Below are 15,568 nucleotides of genomic sequence, written 5' to 3'. Positions count from 1 at the left end.
TGCACTCTAATTTTTTGCACTCTGTGCACTCTCATTCAGTTCATGCATTCGGTGCATTCTCACTCAGTCTTTGCACTGCTTGCACTCTCTCACTCAGTCCATGCATTCTGTGCAACAAATTCTCCAAATATTCTCACTCAGTCCTTACACTGTGTGAACTCCCACTTAAGTCCTTGCTCTCCGTGCACTCACACTCAGTCTATGCATTCTGTGCATTCTTACTCAGTCTTTGCACTGCTTGTGCTTTCACTCAGTCCTTGCACTCTTTGCACTCTCACTCAGTTCTTCCATTCTATGCACTCTAAATCTTTGCACTCTGTGCACTTTCACTTAGTACTTGCATTCCATGCACTCTCACTCAGTCCATGAATTCTGTGCATTCTCACTCAGTCTTTGCACTGATTGCACTCTCACTCAGTCCTTCCATTCTATACACTCTAATTATTTGCACTTTTTGCACTCTCACCCAGTCCTTGCACTCTCTGCACTCTTACTCAGTCCTTGTGCTCTGTGCACTCTCATTCAGTCCTTCCATTTTATGCACTCTAACTCCTTGCACTCTGCGCACGCTCACTCAGTCCTTGTGCTCCACGCACTTTCACTCAGTCTTTGTGCTCTATGCACTCTCAGTCAGTCCTTGCACTCTGTACACTCTCACCCAGTCAATGCATCCTGTGCATTCTCACTCAGTCCTTTGAACTCTCACTTAAGTCCTTGCACTCCGTGCACTCTCACTCCTTGCACTATTTGCAAATGAGTAAGGTGCAGTGTAGTGTAGCGCGCAGTAAACACAGTTAACATGTCCAAAATAAGCAAGAGCAATATAATGTAGAAAGGTTACAGGCCCAGAAACTAGACCCAGAGGATAGACACAGCTGCCTGGAGCCACTTGCGAACTGTAACAGCAGTCTGTAGACTTGAAAGATGCTGATAGCGTCTGCAGTGAGGAGAAAAATGTGGCCTGGCCGGTCCACACCCAGAGGCAAGGTAGACCTAGTTTAGGGTTGCCACCTCCTCCCTTTAAAACCAAACACATATTAATTACACAGGTTCTGTGTCTAATTTAATGCAGATAAGGCTCTAAGTGAGTTTAATTTCCACCTGAATCAGCCACAGAACCTGTGTAATTAATATTTGGGTTTAAAGGGATGAGATGGCACCCCTATATTCCCTGCAGTATCCTTCCTCCTCCAGAACCTTTCCCTATTTCTAAGCACTGTCCCTGCCAGGTGGGGAACCTGGCACTAGCCACACGCATAAAGTGCTCCAAACCCAGGAGTTTTAGACCCTGCCTGACCCAAGATGGCCACCGAAGTTACATGGGGCTTCAGAAATTATAACTTCCTTCCTTCCTTCCCCTTCTGTATTGCTGCTTCATTTGAGCATAACTTACAGTGGGGAATACAGACTGCACCTGCCTACATGCGCTCTCGCTCAGTCCTCGCCCTCCATGCACTCTCATTGAATTTTTTGATTTCATGCACTCTCACTCAGTCTTTGCACGTTAGTTACGCTTTACTTCACCTCTGCTATCTGTAACCACTTAAGCCCCATACACACTATCAGATTTTCTGCTGAGTTTTTCCTTCAGGTTTACCAAAACCATGTAGTGCAAGGGCCTGCCTGATTGCATACAAATTGAAACTCCTAAGGTTTGACCTCATATTATGTGGTTTTGGTAAATCTGAAAGAAAAACTCAGCTGAAAAACTCATAATGTGTATGGGGCTTTAGGACTAGTCCTGGTTTGAACTGTATACATTCTCTAACAATTAACTTCTCTTATGTGTTCCCTTTTGGTCTAGTAAGTAAAGCATTGAACATTTCTTGTTACATAGTTACATAGTTACATACTAGGTGAAATTGAAAAAAGACACAAGTCCATCAAGTCCAACCTATGTGTGTTTATATGTCAGTATTACATTGTATATCCCTGTATGTTGTGGTCGTTTAGGTGCTTATCTAATAGTTTCTTGAAACGATCGATGCCCCCCCGCTGAGACCACTGCCTGTGGAAGGGAATTCCACATCCTTGGTGCTCTTACAGTAAAGAACCCTCTACGCAGTTTAAGGTTAAACCTCTTTTCTTCTAATGTTAATGTCCGCGAGTCTTGTTAAACTCCCTTACGCAAAAAGGTTTTATCCCTATTGTGGGGTCACCAGTATGGTATTTGTATATTGAAATCATATCCCCTCTCAAGCATCTCTTCTCCAGAGAGAATAAGTTCAGTGCTCACAACTTTTCTTCATGACTAATATCCTCCAGACCCTTTATTAGCTTTGTTGGCCTTCTTTGTACTCACTCCAGTTCCAGTACATCCTTCCTGAGGACTGGTGCCCAGAACTGGACAGCGTACTCTAGGTGCGGCCGGACCAGAGTCTTGTAGAGCGGGAGAATTATCGTTTTATTTCTGGAGTTGATCCCCTTTTTAATGCATGTCAATATTCTGTTTGCTTTGTTAGCAACAGCTTGGCATTGCATGAGCCTATAATCTACAGGTCCTTTTCCATCCTAGATTCCCCCAGGGGTTCTCCCCCCAGTATTATTAAAATTTTTTTTTTACATTGAACCTCTTTTGCCATGTAGTTGCCCACCCCATTAATTTGTTCAGACCTTTTTGCAAGGTTTCCACATCCTGCGGAGAAGTTATTGCCCTGCTTAGCTTAGTATTGTCCGCAAATACAGAGATTGAACAGTTTACCTCATCCTCCGGGTCGTTTATGAACAAATTAAATAGGATTGGTCCCAGCACAGAACCCTGGGGGACCCCACTACCCAGCCCTGCCCTGACCATTCCGAGTACACCCCATTTATCACCATCCTTATTATATCTGTAAAAAAAATATAATCCCAAAAAATAATCACTTATTCTGCCATAAATTCAGTAAGCTGACATCTGAAGCAGTGTTATCAGCCTTGCCAAGTACATCTCTGTGAACTAAAAAAAACAACTCTCACGTATGAAAGAGGGGGTAATGTTCTCTCTTCTGTAAGGCCTCATATACACAGCAAACATGTTCTATATACAGCAGTCTAGTGGATTTCTGTGGCTGAATGTACAGATGGACGTGGACTGTTGCGGCCACTGATCCTGTACAAAGTAATGACAGGCTGACAACGCGCCCCAACTATCCACAAGTGTTTGAATGTAATCACTCTGGGACATATAATAAATAGCAGCTAGACTCAAAATCAGTATACTGTATCAGATCACACAGCGATTGCGATTGATTGCTAGAGGTTAAAGCACATGATTTCTGCTTGTTGATTGGTTGCTAGAGATTACTGTACAGTAATATGGCTCACTGGTTGGTTGCTAGAGGTTAGAGCACATCATCTCCTCACTGCCTGCAGACCATGGAATGGGGAGGTGAGTGGACCCATTATTAGACAGAAAACTCCTAGGATCCTAGAACTCCTGGGATCAGTAGCAGTGCTGGGGGGAAGGGAGGGTGTGATCAATGACAATGCTGATTTCTTTACATATACACACCTTTTTGAAAGGCCCCAGAGGCCGCAACACCTAAGCAAGAGGCACCACTAACCAAACACAGCCACGAATACCAAGGAACTCTCCAAACAAGTAAGGGACAATGTTGTTGAGAAGTACAAGTTAGGGTTAGGTTATAAAACAAAATATCCAAATCTTTGATGATCCCTAGGCGCACCATCAAATCTATCATAACCAAATGGAAAGAACATGGCACAACGGCAAACCTGCCAAGAGACGGCCGCCCATCCAAACTCATGGACCGGGCAAGGAGGGCATTAATCAGAGAGGCGGCACAGAGACCTAAGGTAACCCTGGAGGAGCTGCAGAGTTCCACATCAGAGACTGGAGTATCTGTACATAGGATGACAATAAGCCGTACGCTTCATAGAGTTGTGTTTTATGGCACAGTGGCCAGAAGAAAGCCATTACTTTCAGCAAAAAACAAAATGTCATGTTTTGAGTTTGCCACAAGGCATGTGGGCGACTCCCAAAATGTATGGAAGAAGATGCTCTGGTCTGATGAGACTAAAATTGAACTTTTTAGCCATCAAAGAAAATGCTATGTCTGGCACAAACCCAACACATCACATCACCCAAAGAACACCATCCCCAAAGTGAAACATGGTGGTGGCAGTATCATCATGTTTTTCAGCAGTTGGGACTGGGAAACTGGTCAGAGTTGAGGGAAAGATGGATGGTGCTAAATACAGGGATATTCTTGAGCAAAACCTGTACCACTCTGTGTGTGATTTGAGGCTAGGATGGAGGTTCACCTTCCAGCAGGGAAATGACCCCAATCACACTGCTAAAGCCACATTTAGCAGAGTGATTTAAGGGGAAACATGTAAATGTATTGGGATGGCTTAGTCAAAGCCCAGACCTCAATCCAATAGAAAATCTGTGGTCAGACTTAAAGATAGCTGTTCACAAGTGCAAACCATCCAACTTGAAGGAGCTGGAGCAGTTTTGAAAGGAGGAATGGGCAAAAATCCCAGTGGTAAGATGTGGCAAGCTCATAGAGACCTATCCAAAGCGACTTGGAACTGTGATAGCTGCAAACGGGAGCTCTACAAAATATTGACTTTTGGGGGGTGAATAGTTATGCACATTGACTTTTTCTATTATTTTGTCCTATTTGTTTGCTTCACAACAATAAACAAAATCTTCAAAGTTGTGGGCATGTTCTGTAAATTAAATGATGCAAATCCTCAAACAATCCATGTTAATTCCAGGTTGTGAGGCACCAAAACATGAAAAATGCCAAGGGGGTGGGGGGGGGGGTGTGAATAATTTTGCAAGGCACTGTAAGTGATGGTGGATATGACCTCAGGGGGGGCATGATATACATATGAATGCAGCCTTTATTTACATATCAATGCCGCCAGCTACCGCTATTTACATATTAATACTGCCACTATTTACATATGAATACCGGTTATTTGCATGTAAACACAGGGTCTGTAGGTCAGTCATTCGTACACAACAGTAGGGCAGAGCTGGGCAGCATTAGTAGCAGCACTTCACATTGAGATATTGGGACACAGCACAGGACTAAAACTTCAAGGGACAAGGGAATATAGTTACATAGTTACATAATTAGTAAGGTTGAATAAAGACACCAGTCCATCCTGAGTGAGTGTCTACAATTGTCCCAATCCCTGTACATTGCACACTCACATCAGTCCCTGCCCTCAAGGAGCCCACAATCCAGGGTCCCCATCCATATACTAGGGCCAATTTTGGACAGAAGCCAATTAACCTACCTGCATGTCTTTGGAGTGTCGGGTTGCCCAGAGGAAGCCCATGCAAGCACAGAGAGAACATGCAAACTCCAGGCAGGTAGTGTCATGGTTGGGATTTGAACCAGCAACCCTTTTTACTGCTACTGCTAGAGTACTAACCACTACACCACTGTGCCGCCCTTATAAATGTAAACCAGGATAGTTGGCAAGTATGAGGCAGCTGATTTGGGTCCCACAACAATGTCAGGGCCCAGGACAGCTGCCCCTTTTGCCCTGCCTTAAAGACGGCCCTGGACCCTATATGTATTTTTCTCATGTAAAATGCCAAAAATAGCAGTTTATCAAGTCTGTGAAGCTGATTGAATTACACCTTTTGTATCTTCTTTATTTTCTTATTTTTGGTTTAATACATATTTTGTATGTATTCCACACATATTCCACATATGTATTGCACAACTAGGCTAGGATTTTTTTTATGTTAACCTAACCATTCTCTGACAACAGTTTATTGTCGGAATAGGAACAAAGGGAAAAATGATATTACTAGGACTAAATTGTTCCTGGGGGATTTGCAGTTCCTGAATGGAAGACAATCATCTCAAGCCTAATAATTTTTTTTCATCTAGTTAATGGGCTTATGTACATCTAATAAAGCCATGCAACCACCTGACCGCTGTAAGAATATGCTGACCACAGGCTATGAATTATAGATTATATGAAATCACTTTCCTCTATGATTCTGCTGCAGACTGGAAATTTGAAAGCCAGAGCAGGAACAGGGGTGAGCAGAAATAATTATTTACTCTTTTGTTCTAAACCTTTAAAGGTGTATGCCAGTGAAGCATAAAAATACAGCATTCAGCCCCCGTTCACACCGGCACAAGTCACACCCTATTGTCAGCAATGGAACTATTCAAATCAGTGCATTGCTGACTTTGCAGTGCTGCAACGATTTTAAAAAGTAGTTCCTGCACTATTTTTGGCGATTTCAGATGTGACTTGCATAGACATCTATGAATGAAGTCACACAGATATAAGTAAAGTCACACCTTAAGTTGCACAATTTCAAGTGAAGTCGCACAATTTCAAAGCCCCATTCAGTGTGAACCTGGACTCAAACTAACTCGGGGGAAAGCTTACATAACAAGAGGCCCTTTTAGGTGTTTGTCTTGGACAGTGGAGAAATTATAAATTGTTTATTTTTATTTACCAAAGTGAGAGTCACAGGGGTAGTCAACACGTTTTGGGGGCTCACCAGTCCCCCATCATCAGGGCTTGAAATGGTTAAGAAGAATCCAACAATGTTGTAGAAAGAACTGTTTTATTGCAGATCTTGAGCAAATGAAGAGAGGAGGGTTGAGGATGCAGAATACTTAAAAACCTCAGGAGGGCAGATTATTTGAAAAGCCCTGTTTCAACATCCCTGGAACGCATATATGATGCATCGGGGCGGGGGGGGGGGGGAGAGAGAGCTCTGATCAGATCCCCCTAAATATTTATCTTCTCCTCAGCCACACCTTCTGGGCCAGCCTCCCATGGATTGGTTACGGTCAGATAACTATTCATAATACCATGACTGATCCTCCCTCACTAAAAACCTGAATAAAATAATAAATAAATCTGATCAGACCTAAAACAGAAATTGCAATTGCTGGTTGCAGCAAAGCTATACACTAAATTTAGCCAGCCTAGGCCAAGGGTGTTACATTTTATTCATTCTTATATGACGGCTTAGTATTCATGCCAATGTACTATGCTCTGTAGATAGGGTAGTTATTTAGGGGGTTCCCTGAGATCTGAAAGTTTTTTTTAAAGGTTCCCTTGTGTGAAGTTGAGAAATGCTGCTCCAATCCTTCTACTCTCTAATACTGAATGTAAAGTTTTGCCTTTACAAACACTTTAATAATAGATCACATGACCCACAAAATTCCTTGTTCCTGTACATCTTCCAAATACTGTGAATTTTATTGGTAGGGAAATAAATATATAAAGGGCAAGTTCACACCAGATTCCCACAGGAGCACGACCCATTTTCCTGTGCATTTCCCTACAGTGAACTAATTCTGAAAAATGCGCTGCACCAAATCACATTGTCACATACCTTGGTTGGAGGCCGAGTTGACGAAAGGGCTTCCCTTTCGGCTCTGGTCCGAGCACCCCTAAATGTGGTGACAGAGGTACAAGGCTCAATTAAGCATGGGTGCTGATAGCTTGGTAGCAGGTGACTTCCATGGTCAAGCTCATCTGTGTGCTGGTACATGCATGTGCACGAGCATTAGCTGCACGGGAATGAGCATTAGCTTCATGAAAATGAGCATTAGCTGTATTTGTTTCCTGACAAACATGGTACTGCAGTATTATGCAGTCTGGTACCCACAAATGCAATGGATTTTAGATCTGCATTTGGGGTGCCATTAACAATGTATTGGCACCCGCAGCAGATCGCAAAAAGGCAATGTGTTTTGAATGCAGTGGGAGAGCTGCACAGGGAATTTGGCTTTTCCCCCATCCTTTTCTGGTGTGAACTGGTCCTTAACCACTTCAGCCCCGGAAGATTTTACCCCCTTCCTGACCAGAGCATTTTTTAAATTTTGGCACTGCGTCGCTTTAACTGACAATTGTGCAGTCGTGAGATGTTGTACCCAAATGAAATTTGCGTCCTTTTTTTTCTCAAATAGAGCTTTCTTTTGGTGGTATTAGATCACTTCTGCGGTTATTATTTTTTGCGCTATAAACAAAAAAAGACAATATTGAAAAAAAAAAAAATGTTTTACTTCTTTCTGTAATAAATATCCCCATATATTCTTCTACATATTTTTGGTAAACAAAATCACAATAAGCGTATAATGATTTGTTTGTGCAAAAGTTATAGCATCTACAAACTATGGGAAAGATTTATGGCATTTTTATAATTTTTTGCTAGTAATTAGTGATGGACGAACTTCCGACGGGACGTTTCGCGAACGCGAAACGCGAACGGACACAAACGTTCGCGAAAACGACCGTTCGCCGCGGGCTCCATTGACTTCAATGGGAGGCGAATTTCGCAAACCTTTAGGTCGAATTTGCGGCCACGGGGTAATTATTAGGGGGTAGCACGTAGTCCCACCACCTGGACAATAGCATAATACATGTATGAGGTGAATTTGGGATCGATAACTACAAGCATTTTTTTTTTATTTGGGAAATTGTTCTGACAATTCAGGACTATGGAGCTAATGAAGGCAATGGAGGAGAGGGAAGGTCAGGGACCAGGGTAGGCAAACAAGAGGGTGCAGGAGATACAGAGCACTGACAGCAGCACCGTAATACAGAGCACTGACATCAGCACCGTGACATACAGCGCTGACAGCAGCTCCGTGACATACAGCGCTGACAGCAGCTCCGTGACATACAGCGCTGACAGCAGCTCCGTGACATACAGCGCTGACAGCAGCTCCGTGACATACAGCGCTGACAGCAGCTCCGTGACATACAGCGCTGACAGCAGCACCGTGACATACAGCGCTGACAGCAGCTCCGTGACATACAGCGCTGACAGCAGCTCCGTGACATACAGCGCTGACAGCAGCTCCGTGACATACAGCACTGACAGCAGCTCCGTGACATACAGCGCTGACAGCAGCTCCGTGACATACAGCGCTGACAGCAGCACCGTGACATACAGCGCTGACAGCAGCTCCGTGACATACAGCGCTGACAGCAGCTCCGTGACATACAGCGCTGACAGCAGCTCCGTGACATACAGCGCTGACAGCAGCTCCGTGACATACAGCGCTGACAGCAGCTCCGTGACATACAGCGCTGACAGCAGCTCCGTGACATACAGCGCTGACAGCAGCTCCGTGACATACAGCGCTGACAGCAGCTCCGTGACATACAGCGCTGACAGCAGCTCCGTGACATACAGCGCTGACAGCAGCACCGTAAGCAGCCCCAGGAGGAAGTCAGCACAGCACAGGGATGGTGTGATCCCCTCATAATAAGAACCCCCAGGAGGAAGTCAGCACAGCACAGGGATGGTGGGAGCCCCTCATAATAAGAACACCCAGGAGGAAGTCAGCACAGCACAGGGATGGTGGGAACCCCTCATAATAAGCAGCCCCAGTAGAAATATGACACCGCTCAACCTCTTCAAAGAGGAGGGTAGGGGCATATAGTACGGTGTGCTTTTTTGGGTCAGGGAAGTGAGCCAAATGAATTAAGAAGGTCTGTGTGCTTGATTCCAAAAATTGTTTATAGACATATACATGGTCTACTGATCACATGTGTTGAATTCCTCCGAGATCCATGCCTCATTCATTTTTAGAAATGTGAGGTAGTTAACACTGTGGTGAGCTAGGCGAGTACGCTTATCGGTCACAATCCCCCCTGCTGCGCTGAACGTCCTTTCGGACAGGACACTGGATGAGGGGCAAGCCAACAGTTCGATTGCAAATTGGGCAAGCTCTGGCCAGAGGTCAAGCCTGCCCACCCAGTAGTCTAGGGGTTCATCACTCCTCAGAGCGTCCACATCGGCCGTTAACCCAATGTAGTCGGACACCTGACGGTCTAGGCGTTCCCTGATGCTGGATCCGGATGACACCTGTCGATGGGTCGGCTGAAAGAATGACCTCATATCCGAAGTCACCAACACATCTTCAAACCGGCCTCTTCTTGCAGGCGCTGTTGGATTGGTACCCGCAAATCCTTCTCTGGGAGTGGGAATTGCTCCTCTGCCAGCGCACGCAAAAGCAGAATGCAGCATTTCTCGAAGCAAGGCCTGGAAGTGCTGCATTCTGACAGCCCTCTGCGACGGCGGTAACATTTCCGCCATTTTGTGTTTGTACCGGGGGTCTAAGTACGTTGCCACCCAGTACTGGTCCTTGACCCTCATGCTTTTTATACGGGGGTCCCTATTAAAACACTGGAGCATGAAGGCCCCCATTTGCACTAAAGTGGAAGCGGTGTGGTGGCCTGGCTCCTGCTCATCATCCAGGATAATGTCGTCCTCTTCATTCTCCTCTCCCCATCCTCGCACAACAGGGATCCCAGAAAGGTTTAAAGCATGCTCTTCTTGCTCCTGCTCATCCGCCCCGGCACCATCCTCCTCTGACTCCTCATCAGACTCCTGTTGTTGACTTGTCTCAGATAGAGTAGCCCCCCCTGGGAATTCATCCAGCATTGCGACTTCCTCATCTTCCCGCTCCTGCTCCTCCACAGCCTGATCAATGACACGACGCAATGCACGCTCCAGAAAGAAGGCATAAGGTACCATGTCACTGATGGCGCCATGGCTGCGACTGACCAGTTTGGTGATCTCCTCAAATGGCCGCAGAAGTCTGCATGTGTCGCGCATGAGCAGCCACTGGCGCGGTGAAAAAAAACCCAGCTCCCCAGAACCGTTTCTTTCGCAGAGTTCATACAGGTAGACGTTAACTGCACGTTTCTGCTGGAGCAGCCTATCAAGCATATAGAAGGTTGAGTTCCATCGCGTCGGGCAATCGCAAATAAGACGTCTGACCGGCAGATGGTGTCGCCGCTGAATGTCAGCAAGGCGAGCCATGGCCGTGTAAGATCTTCTGAAATGGGCCGAGATTTTCCTTGCCTGCCGCAAGATGTCCTGGACCCCAGGGTATTTGACAAGGAATCGCTGCACGACCAAGTTTAAGACGTGTGCCATGCACGGCACGTGCGTGATTTTGCCCTGTTTCAATGCGCTAAGCAGATTGGCACCGTTGTCACACACCACTTTACCAACTGTCAAATTGAGCGGTGTTAGCCACTCATCTGCCTGTGAACGCAAAGCTGAAAGGAGTGCCGGGCCAGTGTGGCTCTTTGCTTCCAGGCACAACAGACGCAGCACGGCATGGCAACGTCTCACCTGGCATGTGGAATAGGTTCTGGGGAGCTTGGGCGGTGCAGTGGAAGAGACGCTAGCAGCGGAAAAGGAGGAGGCAGCTGAGGAGGAGAGGGAGGAGGATGGAGTAGGAGGAGGAGAAGAAGAGTCAGGCCTGCATGCAATCCGTGGCGGTAAAACCAAATCTACACGGGTGCCACGGGTTACATGCTTGACGGCCGTCAGAAGGTTCACCCAGTGGGCAGTAAAACTGATATACCTTCCCTGCCCGTGTTTGCTAGACCACGTGTCTGTGGTCAGATGTATCTTGGCACCGACACTGTGTGCCAGAGATACATTCACTTGCCGCTGAACATGGCCATATAGCTCTGGGATGCCCTTCTCTGAGAAATACTTCCTTCCTGGGACCTTCCATTGTGGTGTTCCAATGGCCACAAATTTGCGAAAGGCCTCCGAGTCCACCAGTTTATATGGCAGTAGTTGGCGGGCTATGAGTTCTGACAAGCCAGCCGCCAACCGTTGGGCAAGAGGGTTATCCGGCGTCATCATTTTTTTACGCTCAAACATTAGGCCCACGGAAGCCTGCCTTTTTGCAGAAAAATGTGAGCTTGGCGTGATGGAAGGTGGAGTGGAGGACAATTGTGAGGAGAGAGGAGAAGGAGAAGTAGAAGACGAGGCTGGACGGTGAGAGCCTGCAGTGTGGCTTTGTGTGTTCCGTTGCTCCCACTGGGCTCGGTGATGGCTGCTCATGTGCCTTCTTAAGGCGGTCGTCCCTAGGTGAGTATTGGGCTTACCGCGACTAACGCGTTGACTGCAAAGATTGCAGATGGCAACGCTATTGTCAGCAGCGGACACGTTAAAAAAAGCCCACACTGCGGAGCCATGTGCCGGTGTCCTGGGAGCGCCAGATGTGACCGTACATGGTCGATGACTCGCTCCTGATACATTTGCAGTCTGCTTTGTCCCTGCTGTGCAATGTAAGTCATTGCTGCTTCTCCTCCCTATCTGCTGGTCCATATCTCCCTCTGAACTCCCCTCCTCTTCCTCTCTTGTGGGCACCCACGTGACATCACTAGACACGTCATCATCAACGTCACCTTCCCCACCGCTATAAGTAGAGTAGGCAGCAACACCGGGGACCAACCTCCTCCTTGGGCTGATCTGGGTACTGGCGTCAGACTGCTGAGTAGCGCTTGTTGCTACCTCCTCTTCCTGATCCAATACCAAGAGTGGCTGCGCATCAGAAATGTCCTCTTGATATGGATCGGAAAATAATTCCAGTGACTCAAGCGGAAGGTATGTGGTGGTGGTGGTGGTGGTCGTGTTGTTGGTGGTAGTGTCTTTGGGGGTGCACATAGCAGAGAGTGAAGAAGAGGGTGCAGATCGAGAGGATGAGGAGGGTGCAGAAGAGTAAGGCTGAGCGAGCCACTCAACCAAGTCTGGTGCATCCTTTAAAGTAATTGAACGCACCTTCTGCAACTTCCCACTTTGGCTCAAGCCTGTTGCTCCTGCCCTACCCCTACCACCCCTGCGGAAGGGCCTGCCTCTTCCTCTGCATGTCATTTTTTAAATGACCCTGTGACAAAACTCTTAGTCCCTATACCGCTGAAGGACTGCTGCAGTATAGGTGAGCGGTCAGCAGTGGTGCACGTCAACCCTATCTATTGTGGACCTATAGCGGTCCTTACAGAACAGCAGACTGTACCGCACTCAAGCCTATGTACCGTAGCACCCTATACCAAGTTACCAGTCCTTATAAGAACTTTTGTGGACCAAGCAGGTTGTGTATTAGTGTTTAGCAGACTGTACGTCAGTCCCTATACCGCTGAAGGACTGCTGCAGTATAGGGCAGCGGTCAGCAGTGGTGCACGTCAACCCTATCTATTGTGGACCGATAGCGGTCCTTACAGAACAGCAGACTGTACCGCACTCAAGCCTATGTACCGTAGCACCCTATACCAAGTTACCAGTCCTTATAAGAACTTTTGTGGACCAAGCAGGTTGTGTGTTAGTGTTTAGCAGACTGTGCGTCAGTCCCTATACCGCTGAAGGACTGCTGCAGTATAGGGCAGCGGTCAGCAGTAGTGCACGGCAACCCTATGTATTGTGGACCGATAGCGGTCCTTACAGAACAGCAGACTGTAACGCACTCAGGCCTATGTACCGTAGCACCCTATACCAAGTTACCAGTCCTTATAAGAACTTTTGTGGACCAAGCAGGTTGTGTGTTAGTGATTAGCAGACTGTACGTCAGTCCCTATACCAATGAAGGACTGCTGCAGTATAGGGCAGCGGTCAGCAGTAGTGCACGGCAACCCTATGTATTGTGGACCGATAGCGGTCCTTACAGAACAGCAGACTGTACTGCACTCAGGCCTATGTACCGTAGCACCCTATACCAAGTTACCAGTCCTTATAAAAACTTTTGTGGACCAAGCAGGTTGTGTGTTAGTGTTTAGCAGACTGTGCGTCAGTCCCTATACCGCTGAAGGACTGCTGCAGTATAGGGCAGCGGTCAGCAGTAGTGCACGGCAACCCTATGTATTGTGGACCGATAGCGGTCCTTACAGAACAGCAGACTGTAACGCACTCAGGCCTATGTACCGTAGCACCCTATACCAAGTTACCAGTCCTTATAAGAACTTTTGTGGACCAAGCAGGTTGTGTGTTAGTGATTAGCAGACTGTACGTCAGTCCCTATACCAATGAAGGACTGCTGCAGTATAGGGCAGCGGTCAGCAGTAGTGCACGGCAACCCTATGTATTGTGGACCGATAGCGGTCCTTACAGAACAGCAGACTGTACCGCACCCAAGCCTATGTACCGTAGCACCCTAGACAGACCAAGTTACCAGTCCTGATAAAGAGCTTTGTGGAACAAGTGAGTTGTGAATGATTAGCAGACTGCAGCAGAAGGGCAGCAGTCAAGTATAATATTCTTTCTATATTTGGAAGAAAGAATATTATACGTGTACAAGCCTATTACCGTACCACTGATACCAGTCCTGAAAAGAACCTTTGTGGAACTAATAGTAACAGCAAGTCTTTAAAATTATCCTCACTGCCTGACACACTGCTTCCTGCCTGTCCCTATACAAATTGGCAAAAAAGAGTAGGCTGGAACGATTAGCTGGAACAGCTCTTTTGTGGACCTGATAGTAACAGCTAATGATGATGATGATGATGATGATGAAGAAAGACTAATCTGGCTGAGCTGTCCCTAAAATAGCAGCATACAGCGCTCTGTCCCTTTATCTAAACTGACAAAAGAAACTCAGGCTGCTGACCTAACACCTATACCAGTCCTGAAAAGAACTTTTGTGTACCAAATAGCTAGCGTTTTCTCTGTCCCTACTCCACACAGGATCCTTTCCCTACAGTGACAGAAGAAAGAATGTAAAATGGCCACCGGATCGGGTGTATTTATAGGTTAGGGGGAATGTCCAAGTGTCCATGAGCTGTCATGTCTCAATTGGTTGTCCTGTAACACATGATAAACGTGTCACGAAAGGTTAAAGTTCTTGTATACATTAAACACGTAAGTCCGCCGGGGCGAACGACGGAAAAAGGCGTTCGAACCCGCGGACGGCGAAAGTCGGAAATTCGCCGCGAAACGACCGCCGGGCGAACCGTTCGGCCATCACTACTAGTAATGTCAGTGATCTGCAATTTTTAGCGGTACTGCAACATTGCGACAGACAGATTGGACACTTTTGACACATTTTTGGGACCATTGACATTTATACAGCGATCAGTGCTATAAAAATGCACTGATTACTGGTCACTGGCAGGAAAGAAGTTAACACAAGGGGTTAAATGTGTTCCCTCAGCATTTTCTAACTGTATGTGACTTACTAGGGGAGGCGACATATCTTTGGGCCTACCTAGTAGGACCAGCGATATGTCTCCTCTGCCCTGGCAGAACAGGGATTTGTGTGTTTACACACACAAATCCCCGTGCTGGTGCTCGTGCATGCGATGGCCCACGGCGATCATGCCTGCCGGCTACGTGCTTTGGGTCCCCCGCCGTGCAGTGGATGGGTCAAAAGTTTTTTTTTAAATAAATCTCTTCATCAGTTTAGGCCAATATATATTCTTCTGCATATTTTTGGTAAAAAATTTTTTTTTTAAAAATCACAATAAGCGTATATTGATTGGGTTGCACAAAAGTTATAGCGTCTGCAAACTATGGGAAAGATTTATGGCATTTTTAGGGCATTTTAATTATAATTTTTTACGAGTAATGGCAGTGATCTGTGATTTTTTGTGGTACTGCAACATTGCGATGGACAAATCGGAGACTTTTGACACTTTTTTGGGACCTTTGGCATTTATACAGCGATCAGTGCTAGAAAACTGCACTGATTACTGTGTAAATGTCACTGGCAGCGAAGGGGTTAAACACAAGGGACAATTAAGGGGTTAAATGTGTGTTCCCTCAGCATGTTCTAACTGTGTGGGGATGGAAGTGACTAGGAGAAGAGCCATATCATTT

The sequence above is a fragment of the Lithobates pipiens genome, unplaced genomic scaffold (genome assembly GCF_037356315.1).
Source record: "Lithobates pipiens isolate NorthernLeopardFrog02 unplaced genomic scaffold, aLitPip1_a1.2 Scaffold_18, whole genome shotgun sequence".
NCBI classification, from domain to species: Eukaryota; Metazoa; Chordata; class Amphibia; order Anura; family Ranidae; genus Lithobates; species Lithobates pipiens.
This window is presented reverse-complemented; position numbering follows the sequence as displayed.